We start from the raw sequence: 18,378 nt of genomic DNA on the forward strand, positions 1-18,378 counted from the left end.
ATACTCCCCATGTAATAACTACAGTGTAAACATCTCAACAGCAGTATACATGCGGCATAACACTGGTCACTCTGTGAAGGGCGTGTCCCATAACAACACCGCAAAGTATACCGAACATGCAGTCTCCAGAACTACATTCAATAATCTTCTCATCAATAATCAGTATTGTATGTGCTTTGTACAGTAGGTGGGTCTGTATATTTGACAAGGTTACGCTATTCATGATGTAACACTTAGACATACCGTATTCGACGTAATAAGCATCCAGGGCGCTGTCAAAATTAGAAATAGGGGGCTCTTATTAGAATATTATCTTAAGTGAAAAAAAAAACACTGGAAAGATTGTAAATTTCGTGGTTTATGCTGACAGCCTGAAATGTTTATATACAACAAATATATTTTGCCAGGATTTAAAAGCCCATAAATGGGTGCATATAACACACGAGTGTGTATCATACTCGAATGAATAAGTCTTGCGTAAATTGATCAATCGGAAAGGATGCTAATTGGGATTGTTCACTAGCCAATATATTAGCAAATATCGCTGTGGGCCCTTATTGGAGCGGGGCGCTTATTACGTCGAATACAGTAATACAAAACCACTTCCTTGGTTGATAAACAAACAATTATTGCTGTCCCCTTTATTTGGTTATTTAATGCAGTGTGAACATTGCTTGATCATAAAGTCATAAAGTCATGATCAGCATGGCAAAGTGATCAGAACTATACACACATTTCTTTTAAGGTCATATTTCTATTATTTAATATTTCTTGAACATAAAACAGAGTTATATTATAGTGACAGCGTACAATGGTTAATGCCCCTAAAATCAGAACTGTTGTTTAAGACCTTCAATGACAGAAGAGGCTATAATTGCAAATTTTATGCAAAAGTCTGTGTAACCTAATGATTTTAGAAGTCATACAAAGATTAACTGAGCATGCACAGATAAGAGTTTTACAGTAAGATTTTCAGATCAGTTTATAAAATTAGTCAATATGAAAAAAAGAATTATTAAAATGTTGACTAGAAATGCAATGACATATAATACTCATGACATATAATAAACTATAGTTATATGAAAGAATTAGTCCTTAACATTTTTAGAAGCATATGTCACTTTAACTGTATCCAGTTACCATGGTTACAATGATGAAACGAACAACTTTCTTCTTTAACACTACGTTAATACTGTGATAAGTTTCTTTACACAGAATAATAATGCCAAATCAGTTTGCAATATAGGCGTATTGTATGGCTGAAAACTAGTCACATACAGACGCATCGCAAATTACAACAATATCAAACAATACAATAAGCTCTCATGATTAGTTGTTACCATACTTTGTCAATTTATTCTCAAACTGTTTACCATAGCGGACATTACCTTCCACATAACATGCACGGGAATATGTGTTTTCGGGTAGCACTAAATGGATTTCCTCCAAATCCTGCATTGTGATTGGCTAATAATAACACACTTGAATTCTTTCGTTTCGTTTATGTTTACCTTACTTTGGCACCCAAATCCGATTGTACAACACAAGGTCCTTGAATGATGGTGGTGTACTATTATACCAGTACTTGTCAATTTCTACGAACAAGCAGTACAGTACAGTACTTACTGTTAAAAAATATGTCTGTTTATCATCAGTTCTGTTAAAGACCAGCACTGTAGTCGTATCTGAAGCCCGTGACCTTATCTATTCATTCTACAAGGCATTCTATCATTAACTGAGCATGCACAAATGTGTATTGTTACTTTCAAATATCCAGTTAACCTGCATCAATGAGTTTCTTCCCCAAACAATAAAACGTTTTGAAACATTTCTTGAGCCAGAATACGAAGCAACATTATCTATTCAGAAAGATAAATTGGTTCTATTTTTCAAGGCTGGCAATTTAAATCCATGCATTTTGTCCTGTGATAAATATATTCACAAGCAGAACATCTCCCATCATGCCTCACTTAACCCATCATGCACTATTCCACATGGCGTCCAGGTAGTGCAACACCTGTTGTGAATGTGATATGACTCACTGTGTCAAGCTGATATTTTACTTATCAACTTGAAAAAATATTTGTACACATATTTCATAAAATGTCATTTCGACAACTGATAGACTTGATGATTAACACTGCATAATATTCAGACATCAGTATGTTGCCCTACATATATCAATCAAAGGTCATCATCAATTTAGCCCCAATGGCTGGAAGACATGCATCACATGACCTACAAATGCCACCCAGTTCACACTGTAAGAACTAACTACATATTGGTTGAATACTTTGTCTACTTTGTCATCCGTCAACTTCTAAGTAATGCCTATCAAACAATTCAAGCAGAAAATGTAGTAACTAGAAGGCTCTTAATACTAGCGTATGTAGTAACTAGAATACTCTTAATACTAGATGCAATAACTATAATGGTTTCAATATTAGATGCAGTAACTAGAATACTCTTAACACTAGATGCAATAACTAGAATGCTCTTAACACTAGATGCAGTAACTAGAATGCTCTTAATACTAGATGCAGTAACTACAATGCTCTTAACACTGGTAGATCTCTGCTGTAGCTCTAAGCCTGGGATAAAACAGACCAGAGGAACATACTCAGCTGACACAATCACCATCAATATTGATTTCATATAACACCATGTGCAATATTGATGACTTCATTTTAACTTCACATCCCTATGCGTTGAAATTGTACTTCTACAGTTCGTGCCTGATGTAAAAGATGGCACAAAGGTTAAGAGGCACCTGGCACAAAAGTTAAGTCAAAATTTTCACCACAATCACCTGAACCACTTCACCACTCAAAAACACCCGCCTTGACAAATGACAGTTCTGTGATGTTAAAGGGGAACTCTGATTGGGCCAAAGGGCAGTACCTGTAAATTTCTATGACATTCATTAAAAACACTTCATTTGTCAGCCAGTTAATCAAGCAATTACTAATGGCCCTAATTACACTTACAACAATGTCTAGCTAACAGTCAACATAAACAGAGTCCCTCTTTAACACAATGTCTAGTTGACAGCCACTATGAACAGAGTTCCTCTTTAACACAATGTCTAGCTAACAGTCAACATAAACAGAGTTCCTCTTTAACACAATGTCTAGTTGACAGCCACTATGAACAGAGCTCCTCTTTAACACAATGTCTAGCTAACGACCACCATAAACAGAGTCCCTCTTTAACACAATGTCTAGTTGACAGCCACTATGAACAGAGTTCCTCTTTAACGCAATGTCTAGCTAACAGTCAACATAAACAGAGTTCCTCTTTAACACAATGTCTAGTTGACAGCCACTATGAACAGAGTCCCTCTTTAACACAATGTCTAGCTGACGGCCACTATGAACAGAGTTCCTCTTTAACACAATGTCTAGCTAACGGTCACTATGAACAGAATCCCTCCTTAACACAATGTCTAGCTAACAGCCACTATGAACAGAGTCCCTCTTTAACACAATGTCTAGTTGACAGTCACTATGAACAGAGTGCCTATTTAACACTATGTCTCGACGCTGCGACAGATAACCAGTGTTGTCAACAAAATATCTGAATCAGATTAATCAAGTGGGCGAGGGAGTAGTGAACAGTGATAAAACATGACTAATATCCTACTATTGGTCTGAACACTGTGAGACGCCACCTCACAACCACAGAATGTACATGTATTTATTGACAACAATTATTTCACGATACCAAATCACTCATACATCTTCAATTTGCTTTTCAGATCAACAGTCACATTTAGTGCCTAAAATGGCTAAACATACCATATTACATGCAACTAGTTCACTTAACCAAACCCACCCAGGGTTAGAATTGGTTTTCAGCAATCCATGCTTGTCGGGATCGGATGGTCAGGCTCGCTTGACTTGGTTGAATCATGTCATCATAATATAAGTTGTAGCAGTATCCCCTGGGGTATACATGGTTTAGTGAGGAAAACCACATGTACCCTAAGTGATACTCAACTACAACGAAGTTATCAACATGTTTCAATCTGCCGTTGAATGAAAACAAATTGAAAATTGATGGAAAACAGGTCGATTGAGCTGAGGTGAACTTGTGCTGTGTCACATGACTTTCATTGACCGGGAAACAGCATGCAACTCTTTGTGTCGAAGCGGGGAATAAGAGATTTATTCTTCCACTCAGAAATCCACGTGCAACCTGTTTTCTTCATGGAGGGGTGTAAGGGATTTACCCTCACACCCAGATGGTATTTTTATCAACACCAATCAAATGTCAACAATCATGGAGGTTTGATAATCCCAATTGCATAGATCAAAGCTCATGATGCTAATCACTGGATCACAATTTTATATAATTGTGAGTCACTGAAAGAGTGTAATTCTCAACAGCATTTCAGTCACAGATTATCAGCTAAATTTGGTCAACAGCTCAAAGTGATGCAGGTAAAACCAGTTTACTTTTTCTGGCATGAATGACCACCCATAATTTGTCGTGAACAAAACTCAAAGACACTCTAAGAAAACAACTGACTTGTCCCAAACATGCTTGAGGCCATGACCCAGTTGTTAGGGCAACATGTTGCAGGGTTCCATACACAAGGAGGATGGAATCGGTTCTTCCAGCAGAATGGCCTTTCTCAGTACACATGGTATTGCTCTAACATTCCCCATTCTGGCAGCGTCATCCATAGCTTGTTTACCAATACCACCAGACTCGTAGACTTTCTCACAACCTGTTAATCATTACCGGTACTACATACGTCAACGTAATGAAGAAACAAGATATGACGACAACAGTTTCCACCTCTCACATGATCAAATTATACATCAGTAAAGTTAAAATCTATGCCAAAAGTCAATTTTACAAATTTCAAGAGAAATTTTAATTATGAGCAAGTCTGTGATCCAAGATGAGTATTTGACCATGTTTGTATAGTGATAATGTACTGGGGTTGGGTTGGGTATGTTGTCTCAGGACCCGAGTATACTCAGATACCCACAGGACTACCCAGTCCTGTGATCAATCATGTGATTTATTGTTTATGACAATAATCAAATTCCATGGTTACACCACAAGTTGTTTATATTTGCTTTTTGTATTGACTATGCACACATTCTTTCTGACTTCCGTATGTTTGAGTAAAGATAAAGCTTCCGCCAACTTCTGTGTGTATATGACTAGATTGTTTTAAATGTTTATCTAATAGTTTTTGCCAGGGCTTCAGCAAAACAGTTCCCAATAGGACATTTTGTACCTACCCGACCTACCCGGGTGAGCAGAGACTAGTAAATAAGAAAATCAACTTTGGCCAAAGATTTTCTCATGTTCAAATAATAAAACAAACTTTTACAGTAAAACTCTCTGAAACATTGCAGCCTCACACATTTTTGTGTTGTGCAAAGTACGAAACATGAAAAACATGAAATAACTGACAGGAACTAAGTCTTATTGATAGGAACACAACTAATTATTTGTTTCCAGGTTAAAGAGCAAGTGGTTGATGGTAAAATCCTCAAATCAAGTCTATATCCTTGAAGCATGATGCTTACATAGGCAAGACTCAACAGTCAACGGAGTGCAATTTCCCTCACAGCCAGAACCCCTGAGTTGAGCTACCTCATTAACCAGGAACTGTTCCTAATTGCCAGTTACCCCTTGCTTCATGTAGCAGTGTTTGTCAGGGTTACGTGAACTCCGGTTACTTGATACAAGTATGGAAGGAATTCACATATGATACACTTGCATGAGTAAACATATTCCCTTGGCCTTGTCTTTGAAATATGATATTCTTCTGCATGCACTTATCATTTTGTTAGTTTGTTTGTTTGTTGTTTAACGCCGCACTCAGAAATATTCCAGCCATATGACGGTGGTATGTAAATAATCGAGTCTGGACCAGACAATCCAGTGATGGACAACGTGAGCCTCCATCCACGGAATTGGGATTGATGACATGCATCAACCAAGTCAGCGAGCCTGACCACCCAAACCCGTTAGTCGCCTCATGATCAGTCTTACGACAAGCATAGTCGCCTTTTACGGCAATCATGGGTTGCTGAAGACCTATTCTACACATGCACTTATAGAATTTATTGTAATTGAGTTCTTTATTAATTGTAATTGTTAAAAGAGTAACATTCTTGATACAGTACTGTGATTGTAAAGTAATCACAGCTGTGAAATACTTTATCTGCTGCACATACAACATGCAAGATGACAGCCACAGAATGCTCCTTGTCTACGAGAATTTCTCATTTTCAGGTCAAAGCATACACATCAAGGTGAGGCGAAATCATGTTTAACGTCGCTTTCAATAATATTGCACTTATATAGCGACGTGCACGCACGTGTGTGTGTGTGTGTGGCTGCTTGTACTTAGCCCGGGCTGATGCCGATTTATAGTGCTAGCTCACTGAGATACCATGCCGCAGTTTAACATGAATACCCCACTCAGACACAGTATACCAACTCCAAGCCGACCAGTTCTTGTTTTATCCCCTTAATGCCGAGCGCCAGACAGGGTAACAACAAGTACCATCTTTTAACGTATTTTGGTATGACATGGCCGGGGATTGAACCCAATACCTTCCGCTCTCCGGACAGACGCTCTACCACTAAACTACGGAGTCGGTCCATAAACATCAAAGTATCTAAAGTTCTATTGCTGCTACTACTGCTTGTGTTATGCTTAACTGCTACTTGTGTTATGCTTAACTGCTACTTGTGTTATGCTATCACTGCTTGTGTAATGTTACTACTACTTGTGCTATGCTATTACTGCTTGTGTTAAGCTACTACTACTATCTATGTGTTATACTACTACTTGTGTTATACGGTACTACTGCTGCTTGTGTTAACACTACCAGTTGCAAGATTATATATATATGTCATATATATATATACTTTTAGCAAGAAAATTATCTTTATTTAAACTGAAACAACATCAAAGTATGCATTTGTTTGTCAAAGATAACACAGACACAACTATCTCAGCAAAATCGTCAGATCAACATCAAAGAATGTATGATCTCATATTAGCCAGCAGAGCTGTCATTCTGCCATGTTGCCATGGTAACATAATACCTATCAATATCAAACTGTTCATTTGGCAGATGCGTTACTAAGTATGTCAAGAACCTACTGAGCTGTCTTGAGATAAAAACACACCACTTAACCAAGGCATAGACCTACATCTCATGTCATTAAATCTTGATAATTTCAAAAAATGTCAATAATTCACAACAGCTAAATACTACTGAGATACGTTTTTTTGTGATTCTTTCCTCTTAACATGATTGTCAGCGTCTTAACATGATTGTCAGCGTCTTAATATGATTGTCAGCCTCTTACATGATTGTCAGCGTCTTACATGATTGTCAGCCTCTTACATGATTGTCAGCCTCTTAACATGATTGTCAGCCTCTTACATGATTGTCAGCCTCTTAACATGATTGTCAGCCTCTTAACATGATTGTCAGCGTCTTAACATGATTGTCAGCCTCTTACATGATTGTCAGCATCTTAACATGATTGTCAGCATCTTAACATGATTGTCAGCGTCTTAACATGATTGTCAGCCTCTTACATGATTGTCAGCGTCTTAACATGATTGTCAGCATCTTAACATGATTGTCAGCCTCTTAACATGATTGTCAGCCTCTTACATGATTGTCAGCCTCTTAACATGATTGTCAGCGTCTTAACATGATTGTCAGCCTCTTACATGATTGTCAGCATCTTAACATGATTGTCAGCCTACATGCAGATCTTAAACATATTTTTACTGCTGTAAGATAATAATTCAATCTTGAGATTCCAGGTTATTCATTGGCTTACAAGCAGTAGACTCGATGACTCATCATGTGCCTACTCAGACAACTTTAATCTGACAAAAAGATATTTTGATCCAACCTACTACATAGATCTCTCATTGAAGAAGCATGTGGAATGGACGTCTACATACATACAATATCTTCCACTTTACCTTGACTTACAAAAGTGGGGGTCCAGGGGACCTCAATGGTTAGATACCTGCCGAGTCAAATGATTGTCAGTGTGTTGTGAACTTGTGAGCAATTAACTGTGTCAAACTTTCATTTGAAGAGACTTACAATATACCCACACACCAGCATGAAAGAGTTATCGAATCAGAAAGCTATTTTGAACATGAAAACTGAAAACATTCAACAGAACATGTACTGAATTTTACTGATATGTACAAGGGAAACACAAAGTCACTGAACCATGATCAACTTAAGGCAACATATCTTATCAGGTGTTGACACTTAAAGTGTGTCAGTCAAGTAAATGTAAACACACTGATGTGTATGTCAATATTAACGTTGAAAACGAAGATATATTTTACCTTTTATTATTTACAGAAGAACACGGATAGAGCGAACAAACGGATACAACAAACTGTTAAAAAATCCCTGATTTATCTTCTATATATTATCATATAAAATTTACATACATAACAAACTCTCTACAGCGAACTAGCGGATATAGCGAACTGATATCTGATCCCCCGACAAGCCCAAATACCACTAATTAATGATGTGTATAGCAAACTGAGAAATCCCACTCAGTGTCAAGTGTCACTGACAATTGGCTGTCCATGTAATTGGACTAATCTTATCTGTAAAACAAACAAATCTCATTCAATAATGTTTACATTAATTTTGGTAAAATCGTGTGTGAAGTGATTGGTAGATGGCACAACTCACCGTTATTTACAGCAACCATGGTCAGATTACCGCTATTGACGCCTTGAAACGAAATTTAGTTGCAAGAGAATGGATACACATATCATAAATGCCATACTTAAAAGACTCGTTAAAAGTCAGGGGAAGTCCCTACGATGACTGGTCAAATTGTTCCATACGTAAAAATATCTGGCAATAGCAATCTGGAACCTGTCAAATATATGAAGATAAACATAAATATCATTTGGGCTGTGACGATACACCATCTATGCTGTTATCAATAATTGTACTGAAAAGTAAAAAAATCACGATCCACTCATGCATTGGTGTATCCTCCCACCACTAATTATTATAAATAAATAAAGACAAAATAATTTTATTATTTTCTGTTGGTACTTTTGGCTCATGTCATTCCATCGGAAACACACAAAAGTGTCCCCTTTATCTACCAACCCTCCATCATAAGTCCTGCTACAACAGCCTTCCTCATGGCCAGTGATGACAGCCCTCTTCACGTTGCTTATTCACAAGAATGTAGTGGAATTCTTGAGGCTGACTCAACAGCCACACTCCTTGTTGGGGGATATGATGTTACTATGACCCATGGGGCACACAGGGGGCATTGGTGACACACCAACATCCACCAGATAAGTATCAAGTCATGGTGACTTACGCCAGGACACAACTTATGGAGGAAGCACTTAACATACAACATGACAGAGGAATGCAAATAATTTGTGCAAAAAAAAATGTTTTTCTTCTTTTTTTAAAATGTAAAACATCATCAAATGAGTTATGTTTTTTATACAAAGCTCTGCTCTCCAGCTCTGCCTCACTGGACTTGTGTGACCGAACCGGCCCATGGTGGGTGTGTGGGTGTGAGGGTGTGAGGGTGTGTGGGTGTGAGGGGGGTTGGGGGAGAAGAAGAAGAAGAAGCTGTGTCCCCAAGTATTACAATGATTACCGGTAGTCTTACAAGTTGTATTTTGAAATGCATATCAAATTTTTGTTTTTTGTCTTTTTTTGTTTATCGCCACAACATGCACAAACAGCAATTGATATATGACGATGTTCTGTAAATAATCGAGTCTGGACCAGACCATCCAGTGATTGATATCATGAGCATTGATCCACACAATTGGGATACAATAACTTGCATCATCAAAGTCAGTGAGCCTGACTACCCAATCCTGTTAGTCGCCTCTTACGACAAGCATAGTTGCCTTTTACAGCAAGCATGTTCTAATGCGGGGCATATCAAATACTAACAAAAATATGCAACCCCACCATTCACCCCTCATACACTCATGACTAAGGAAGTTGAGGCAACTATATTTCAAAATACCTCCATTTTCCTTCCTCAATCTTAAAATGTAAAGGAAAATTGCAAAAGGCTGTTGTCCCATCTGTCAAACTGTTTACATTCCTTTTGTCTGCTCTGTCTACAGGCTAGTTTGGAATCTTAAATTGTTCTTTGTCATTCATTAAACATATATAACTACATTTTATGATCATGATTATATGAACAGATGTTTAACACACAATACCACGTATACAGTTTGTAAGATCTATTTTGAAAACATTTCTCAAGTAAGGTTTGAAAGCCTTCTGGAATTGATGTCTGAAAATACTGAAACTTGATACCGTTACTTTTTTTATACCATGTTTATAGGAAAAGTGCGCTGTTCATAGCACATGATATCGACATTCTGGTACATCACAGCAGTATTCTGGCAGTTGTAATTAAGATATCTCAACATGGAATAATGTTGATGATGAACCTAACTTCAAAATAAACATTTAGCAGACATTTAAACTCTTCAGTCTCAGACATCGGCTAGACAGGTCGAGATGATCTAGGCCCTAAACCAAGACACAGGCGAAAAGTCCACCAAATTGAATGCACCCAGTTAAAACCGATGCCTTCGAAGAACAAGGGATATATATCTCTTCTGGATTAATTAAAACAAGTCTTAAACTGTGATATCATAAGTAAGAGCCGTTTGAACGACAATTCTTCTTTGTAAAATATGGGGCACGCTTGACTGAGCAAGACAATTTGAGAAAACTATCAAAGAACCATAGCACGAATTTGTTTCGGAATGGGCGTGGTCGCTACGACTGATTCAGACTAATACTCACGTGTTTCATGCGCTAGGGGGTATCGCACGGGTTTGATAAAATAATGACAAGTATCATCTAGAAACTAGCCTTACCTGCGTGCTGGCGACAGAACGTGGAGTGAAGTAGGCGTCGGCTCGCTTTAACCTCGCTTCATGCGTTAGCTTCCGGATTCTCCACTTGACCCCGGTGCTGCCATATAAGGTAGCGATGAGAGGTCGGGGTCAGAGGTTACGGTGGCGATACGACTGACTGGGTAAATAGTATCATCGTGAAATATTTCGTGGGCGTTTTTACTGTACACAGTCAAATGGTACATAGTTTATATGCACAAACTTCAGAATGGGATCTATTAGCGTGTAGAAAACGTTCACAGGTGTATCTATCTAGCTTAATCTAGCAAAGACATAAGCGTGTGAGTTTAGGGCCGGGTGATATATATATATATATATATATATATATATATATATATATATATATATATTGCTTTGCGTATATGCTTTAAAAATAAAAGACAAATGGGAGTTGTTATATTACGCCACGAGGCGTTTATTTCTTATATGAGATATCAACAGTACGTACGGCCTTTTTAAGGATGATAAAATGTACAAGCTTTAAAAATATTTAGCCGTATCTTAATAATGATGACTCCTTCAATAGAATCCCACCTGTCCATTTTATGCACAGGTGGGTATTTCCCGCATATCCTCACCATCCTCAAGTCGATTACCTGTACCTCTTCTCCCAGTACCGATTGTCATGTGTATTCATTTTTCTTTTGCGTATATGTATGTAAATAAACAATCGTTCAACAACCCCTCCGTATTGATAAACAATATTGTAAGAAATATATGGTAAATACGCTGAACATTTATTGTAAGTAACAATATTTGAAAATAAATAAATTATCGTTCAATATGTGTTGCCAATGAACACAATGCAAACAATTTTTAGACGATGGATTTCTTCATATTTATTCCAGCTGCATAGCGAGTCCGGGCCAAACAAACCAGTGACTTATAGCATGAGCAAATCGTCCTGCACGCCGTCGGGGTTGGATAACATGCAGATCAACCAATGACCTATCCATGTAATCGCCTCTAACGACTAGCATAGAATGCTAGGATCATAATCTAACCCGCAGTTTGTTATCATGGTATAATACCATCCCATAAACCTAGAAATATATTATTTGTTTGTGTGTGTTAATGACTCAAGGGATCGCGCACCCTCTGTATTATCTATAATACGTTATAAAGCCAGTCTTTCATCATATTCTAACAATTTTCAGGCACATTATGACAACTTATCATATACCTATCAATGATGTTTGGCATGTGCGATAGAGTTAACATGGAGATGGTCATATCACAGGGGGTGTAACCAGACCCGTACGACACCCTGCCAGGCTGAAAAGGCTTATCACTGCATTTTGAATGGGCGACCGCTTCAGCCGGGATGGTAAGAAGTTAGAGTTACGTTCCTTAGTGCATCGTCTGCTCGTCTGCTCATCTCTCCGCTTGCCTTCCAGTGACAATGACTTCCAAACAAGGTAAAAATGTTTTGCATTCACTTGCAAACAGATACATTTTACAATTTTATTTTATGGTATATGATAAAAAAGATTATTATATGGCAGTTTTCATATCATACCCCATATCAACCCTCGACCCTTATATCACCTTATGTCAACGGCTGTCATGTGTTCGAGTCTTGGGTATATCACCTTATGTCAACTGATATCATGTGTTCGAGACTTGGGTATATCACCTTATGTCAACTGATATCATGTGTTCGAGACTTGGGTATATCACCTTATGTCAACGGCTGTCATGTGTTCGAGACTTGGGTATATATAGAATACTAAACTCGCTCCCGTGTAATACCAATTTTATGAAACGAGTGAATAGTTGTGGTATCTGACTCGCTTTCGCTCGTCAGATACCACAACTATTCACGAGTTTCATAAAATTGGTTTTACACGGGAGCGAGTTTAGTATTTTATTTATTACTTGCCATTGATAACGTTTTTAGAATTATACTGTTGAGTATGAATAGGCTGACACCTACACGATCCACGGCATAGTCCAATTGAGTTTAACAGAATAATACTTCAAACACGTCAAACGTTGAAACGTATGAATTTAATACCATACAACGGTCCACCTTTAGAATTCAGGCGTCCGTTCCACAAAATTATCGTAGGGCTAATCGCAACTCACATACTTTAACTTAGACTAACGACTGTCGTTGCGCTACAATACGATCGCCTTGTGAAACGGGCCTTGCACCTCAAAGTTTACAATCACGTCACAATACCCGATGACGTAAATTGTGGAATTTTGTTGCAAGGTCCATCGGCGAAACAATGCCATGTGACGTCAGCCTAGCAACAAGGTTGCTGGGGTCATCGAGTGTGCATAAGCTCCTCTCAGTGATCTATCAACTCCATACGCAATGTCGTTGAATAAGCCAAGGGATGTTGAGAGCTTTCAATATTTGTTCGTGAAACGTGTTCCGAGAGTACATAAGCATGCGTTTTGGTATTACACAATGTGTAAAACAGCTGTATGTTTATTAAACGGGTGATCTCTTCACGGGCAAGTAATAAATCACCTTATGTCAACTGATATCATGTGTTCGAGTCTTGGGTATATCACCTTATGTCAACTGCTATCATATGTTTGACACTTGTGTATATCACATTACGTCAACTGCTGTCATGTGTTCGAGACTTGGGTATATCACCTCATGGGCGTGTCTCAAAATATGGACAGGTTTGACTAGTAAAGTTGGATGGGTTTTCTTGGTAAAATTCATTTGTTGTTTTTTCTTTTCATTTTTAAACATTATCTATGTCCACTTGAAACAGTGAGGTATATCAAAGATAAACAGTAAATGTTGGTGAGATATATATAAGAGTGAATGTCTATACAAATGCTTTGCCCATAGTGAAGAAATTATTACAAAATCAATGATATAAAGAAGTATTTTTCTTGTCTAGGTTGACATTGCCAAACAGGACGGTTCGAAGGTCATATCCATTAATTATGTGTTATTTGGCAAACAACAACATCATATTCTGACCCATTGACCGGGGTAATGATACAACGGGGCAATACACTTGGTGAATGAAATCTGGCTCATTGTAAACGACTTCATGCGTTGTTGTCATGGCGATACTGCGAGCCTATCGACACAGTTCTCGCTTTGCAGCACGCTACTTCTCCTTAACAGCTGTTAATGATTATGAATAATAAGTTAAAGTTCTTACATACATTCTATGTGTACTGCGCCTGTGCGTGGGCCCGTGGCAGGTAGATCTCGTGTCGGATCCGTAGTTTCAAACTTGTATGGGTCCTTAGGGTATGTAGTAAATTTACATGTCCATATATTTAGAATAAGCTGCAGTTTCTTAAATTAGGGCCCGAACAGTTTAGTCAGGGCCCTCAGCTTCTTAAGCATGTGGGTCCTGATAGCAGCCTGGCATTATTAGTACCGTGACCCATACATACTGAATTCATGAATGTCAACCATTATCGCCCGTGAAGTACAAACATTCTGGCACTCGTTTCGAAAAATCAGAAAGACACACGCTCATGGTATTATTTCTATATCATGTGTGTGTACGTACAAGGCAACACACGAATTAATATACCTTGGAAAGTGAATCGCTCGTAAAATCCACCTAACGTCGCTTTATCTGTGTGAAGCATTTTGGACATATCACGGTATTTAAAATAGGCTTATTTATTTATGGATCGAGTTACAGTTTGTTTTCATCAAAAATCGTCTAAAAACACAAGACAAATACCTTGTTTCTTTGTTTCAGTGACGGACCCAAAAGGGAGGGGAGAAGATCCACCCTCCTTTTTAAATGTAAACTTTTTGATTTGGTTGTTAAAGTTAAATTACTAAAGGTTTACATATGGTGTTTGTAATGTTTTTGGGAAACCCTGGGCCAGCAATCCCGTGGATGACATCATGAATCTTGATCGACACATTTGGAACACGATGACACGCATCAACAAAGTCACAGATCCTGACCACCCGATCCCGTTTGTCGCCTGTTACAAGCACTGGCCGACCGGCGTCCCGTGAAGATCCGGGTTAGAATAGGTCCTCAGCAACCCATGCTTGCCGTAAAAAGCGACTAACGGGATCGGGTGGTCAGATTCGTTGACTTGGTTAGTCATTGCATTCCAATTTGTGTAGATCGATGCTCATGATGTCAATAACTCGATTGTTTGGTCCAGGCTCGACTGATTACAGATTGCCGTCATATAGCTGGAATATTGCTGAGTGCGGCGTTAAACAACAAACAAACAATCACGCACTGGCTGCTGGGAATCTATATATTCATGCTCAGAAACCCACGGGTGCGTAGTTCGTATGTATACACTATGGTACTAAAACTATTACGTTCTGGGGGATATCGAATATTCGAGATATGTATAGTTCGAATTGATAGTTATCTCGAATAGTTATCTCGTCTTAAACGATGCATCGAGATTATGAAGTTCGAGTTAACCTGATTATACATATGATTCCGATGTTTCATACAGTGATATTTCTCATGATAATATATAATTTCCTGACAATCAAGATAGCCGAAAACAGAAGATCAATATTAATACAACTAATTCTTTTCTACTCAATATTATGGCATAAACGATGTCCTGAAAACATATGCATAGATCACCTTTGCACTTTGCCAACTTAACGTTAAGGTGTTATTATGTGTAGGATAAAACACAAAAGAGGGTTTTTATGAGATTTAAAACCGAAATCCAAGGGATAAAACCTCATAAAAACCCGATGGTAAGTGTTTTATCGCACCAAAAAAAGAAACTTAAAACAACGTTTATCAACATAATTATTTTTATGTTTCAAACATACTTTCCATGAACCTTAGGAAACAGGCGGATAATATCTGTTGCTGGCGTACGGTACTTGAAAAAGACATTCTTAAAAGCATTGTGAGCGCGTCTGTTGCCTTGTGGTACACTCACTGGGCTACAGATACGAAGGGTGCTTTTTCGTTCCGCGTGAATATAAAGAAAACATTTGTCACTGATTTTACATTACGTTACATTGTGTTCAAATGCAAAATATATTTCTAGAGAGATACGGTAATATGTTAGAATATAAACGGAAGTTGTATTAACATCATCCCGGGGACATTAATACATCCCTGTTTGTGATATTTAACCAGATTGGAGAACAATAGGATGTCGGTAAGCATGGGTTGATGAAGACGTAGTCTAACCCGGGCTGTACTTCAATGCATGCATATCTTTGTGCCTGTCGGTAGGTTTGTTTAATTAATGTATTATATAGATTTGAAGCTTTTCTTATATCGGAACTTGAGAAACCCTGTCATAAAATAATGAAATTGTCTAAATGTTTTTGTTTGTTTTGTTCTTAAATACCCCCACACGTATATAAATACCAACTACTTGAAATCGTTATACTGAAAACGTCGTTTACATTGTACATACTTTACTTGAAAGGAAGAAAATCTATCAAAATCTTTGTTGCAAAATAAACATTTAAGTGAGCTATCATACAACTATCATACCCTGGCAGACATACAGGCAGATACAACATTAACATCTCACAATATGTACAATACATTAAGGAACAAATATAAGATATACATAAACGTATCAAAAACTTTACACAAACGCCATTCCAAAATAGAATTACGAATCCACAGGGAATTTCGTATACACAATACAGCACAACATGTTAAGGATAGTGAGTGAACAAGGACATAGGTAAGAAAACTAAATGAAACTACAATAGGATATTAGGGCCTAAAATAGGTTATTGGTAGAGAATCCATATGCGTCCTTTTAAGATTTTAAAACAGGTCTTGTCAGGTCACAGTAGGCAACATTGGCGACAAAAGTTAATCTTGAACAGCACTTAACATATCTTAATCTGACGGCGGATTTAAATCGGTACAGTTAGACTAAGCTTCTTGTAAAATTACCTATCGCATATCGACACATAATTCTACGTGGCTATATTAAAACGTTTGACAGGCCCATAACAGCTGTAATTGTTAACACAAATTACTTTCTACTCAAAACGGAGCAAAACAAACAAGATTATAGAAAACCTTATTAGTCTCGGGTAATCCTTACTACTCTCACCTCTCTAGACTAACACATACTCTATGAAATCTTTTATTACACAATACATTTCTCTCATCTAAAATATATTTTTTTCCTGCCTCTGTTTTCATATGTGGAATAGAGTTGGCTATAGACTTGCTTGTTTACGATCTAGATTTTGATTTCATAAAAAAAACATACATCCCACAGTCATGGCTATGTCCTATCTGGAACCTGCAAGACGCCGTCCGGCTTGTCACGAGTTGCACGACTGTTTCTGTGGGTTGAACCCGAACAAGCAAAGCAAGTGCGACACAGATAATTGGTTTTTTCTATACATGATATCCCCGTGGTGACTCCGAGAAAACGTCAACTTAGGTCAGTCCCTTTATCGTGAGTTGTGTTCTTGTGATCCGGACGCAGCTCCTTGTACCCGGGAGGAGAGACTGGCAGATGGGCCTTGATATACTGTCTTGTCAGTGTGGAACCTGTCTTTTGACGTCGCCCAAATCGAATTCAAATCAGGATCTTGTGTTGACAAGTTGTTTGTTCATGTGTGGAACAATCATTTTTCAACAGTGATTGTTTGTCTGATGTTTAACGCTGCTTTCAGAAAGAGAAACCGAACTGTTCCAAGGAAGTCCAGCCATTTGGATGCGTGGTGCTTTGATCGAGGGAGGAATCTGTGGAGACCTGCAACATTAACTCCAGAAGTATCGGAATAAAGTTTTGCGACGCGTTGTGCTATCATTTATCCACCAACCACCCCGCGGTATAGTCGTCGAACTTGATAAAGCTAGACCCCTAACTGCAAGGCTGACACGGGGCAACCTCAACGAGATGAACGCCAATGTTTGCCATGTCCTGCATGCTCTGACATGAACTCCATCGACCATTTGCGGGGTCATCTTGGCATGCAAGTCAGAAGGCGACCAGTAACACCAGTCAACCGTCAGGACCTGGAGCGATGTTTCCTCGAACGGATTTCCGCTAACGTCATCAGGCGTTTGACGTCATTGACGCGGCGACGTGTTGTGGCCTGCGATGATGCACGGGATGGACATAGTCAATATTAAACCGGTGATTTGTGACTTTGAAGTGACTTACAAGTCTGTTGTTACATATTGTGTTTTGGCAATGTGAATTATCTCATTCTGTATGTTTTGTCATTATTACTAGTAAAGGTTTTTCTTTATTAGAGTGTGCACGTGATGCTAAACGCCACTCTCAATTAAATATGTTTTTCCTTCCAATATGTTTTCGCTTTGCTTCAATCATCTCTTGGTGTACTTTCTTGTGGACGTCAGTTTAGTTGTTATATAGCTGTGTACGGTTATATAGCTGTGAACAAACAAATCTTCATCATTGATCACTTTATGACTCAGGTTTAGGAAGATTAAAGATCGATGCATAAGACCAAGCAGTAAAAT

General features: G+C 38.2%; 1 protein-coding gene and 1 long non-coding RNA gene across 2 annotated transcripts in view; one reads left to right on the plus strand and one right to left on the minus strand.

The window, feature by feature from the left end:
* LOC124140134 (gelsolin-like protein 2) overlaps positions 1–11,050 on the minus strand; it is a 40,001-nt gene extending 28,951 nt beyond the window's left edge. Inside the window, exon 1 of the mRNA XM_046507526.2 lies at positions 10,922–11,050. The gene's annotated coding sequence lies outside the window, so the exon portion shown is untranslated. The remainder of the gene's footprint in view (positions 1–10,921) is intronic.
* A 560-nt stretch (positions 11,051–11,610) lies between these two features.
* On the plus strand, positions 11,611–14,930 carry LOC124140194. Its single transcript, XR_006861895.2, has 3 exons — positions 11,611–11,916; positions 12,201–12,378; positions 14,659–14,930. It is a non-coding gene; the product is annotated as an uncharacterized LOC124140194 (long non-coding RNA).
* The last annotated feature ends 3,448 nt before the right edge of the window (positions 14,931–18,378 follow it).

The sequence above is a fragment of the Haliotis rufescens genome, unplaced genomic scaffold (genome assembly GCF_023055435.1).
Source record: "Haliotis rufescens isolate VD_foot unplaced genomic scaffold, xgHalRufe1.0.p SCAF_23, whole genome shotgun sequence".
NCBI classification, from domain to species: domain Eukaryota; kingdom Metazoa; phylum Mollusca; class Gastropoda; order Lepetellida; family Haliotidae; genus Haliotis; species Haliotis rufescens.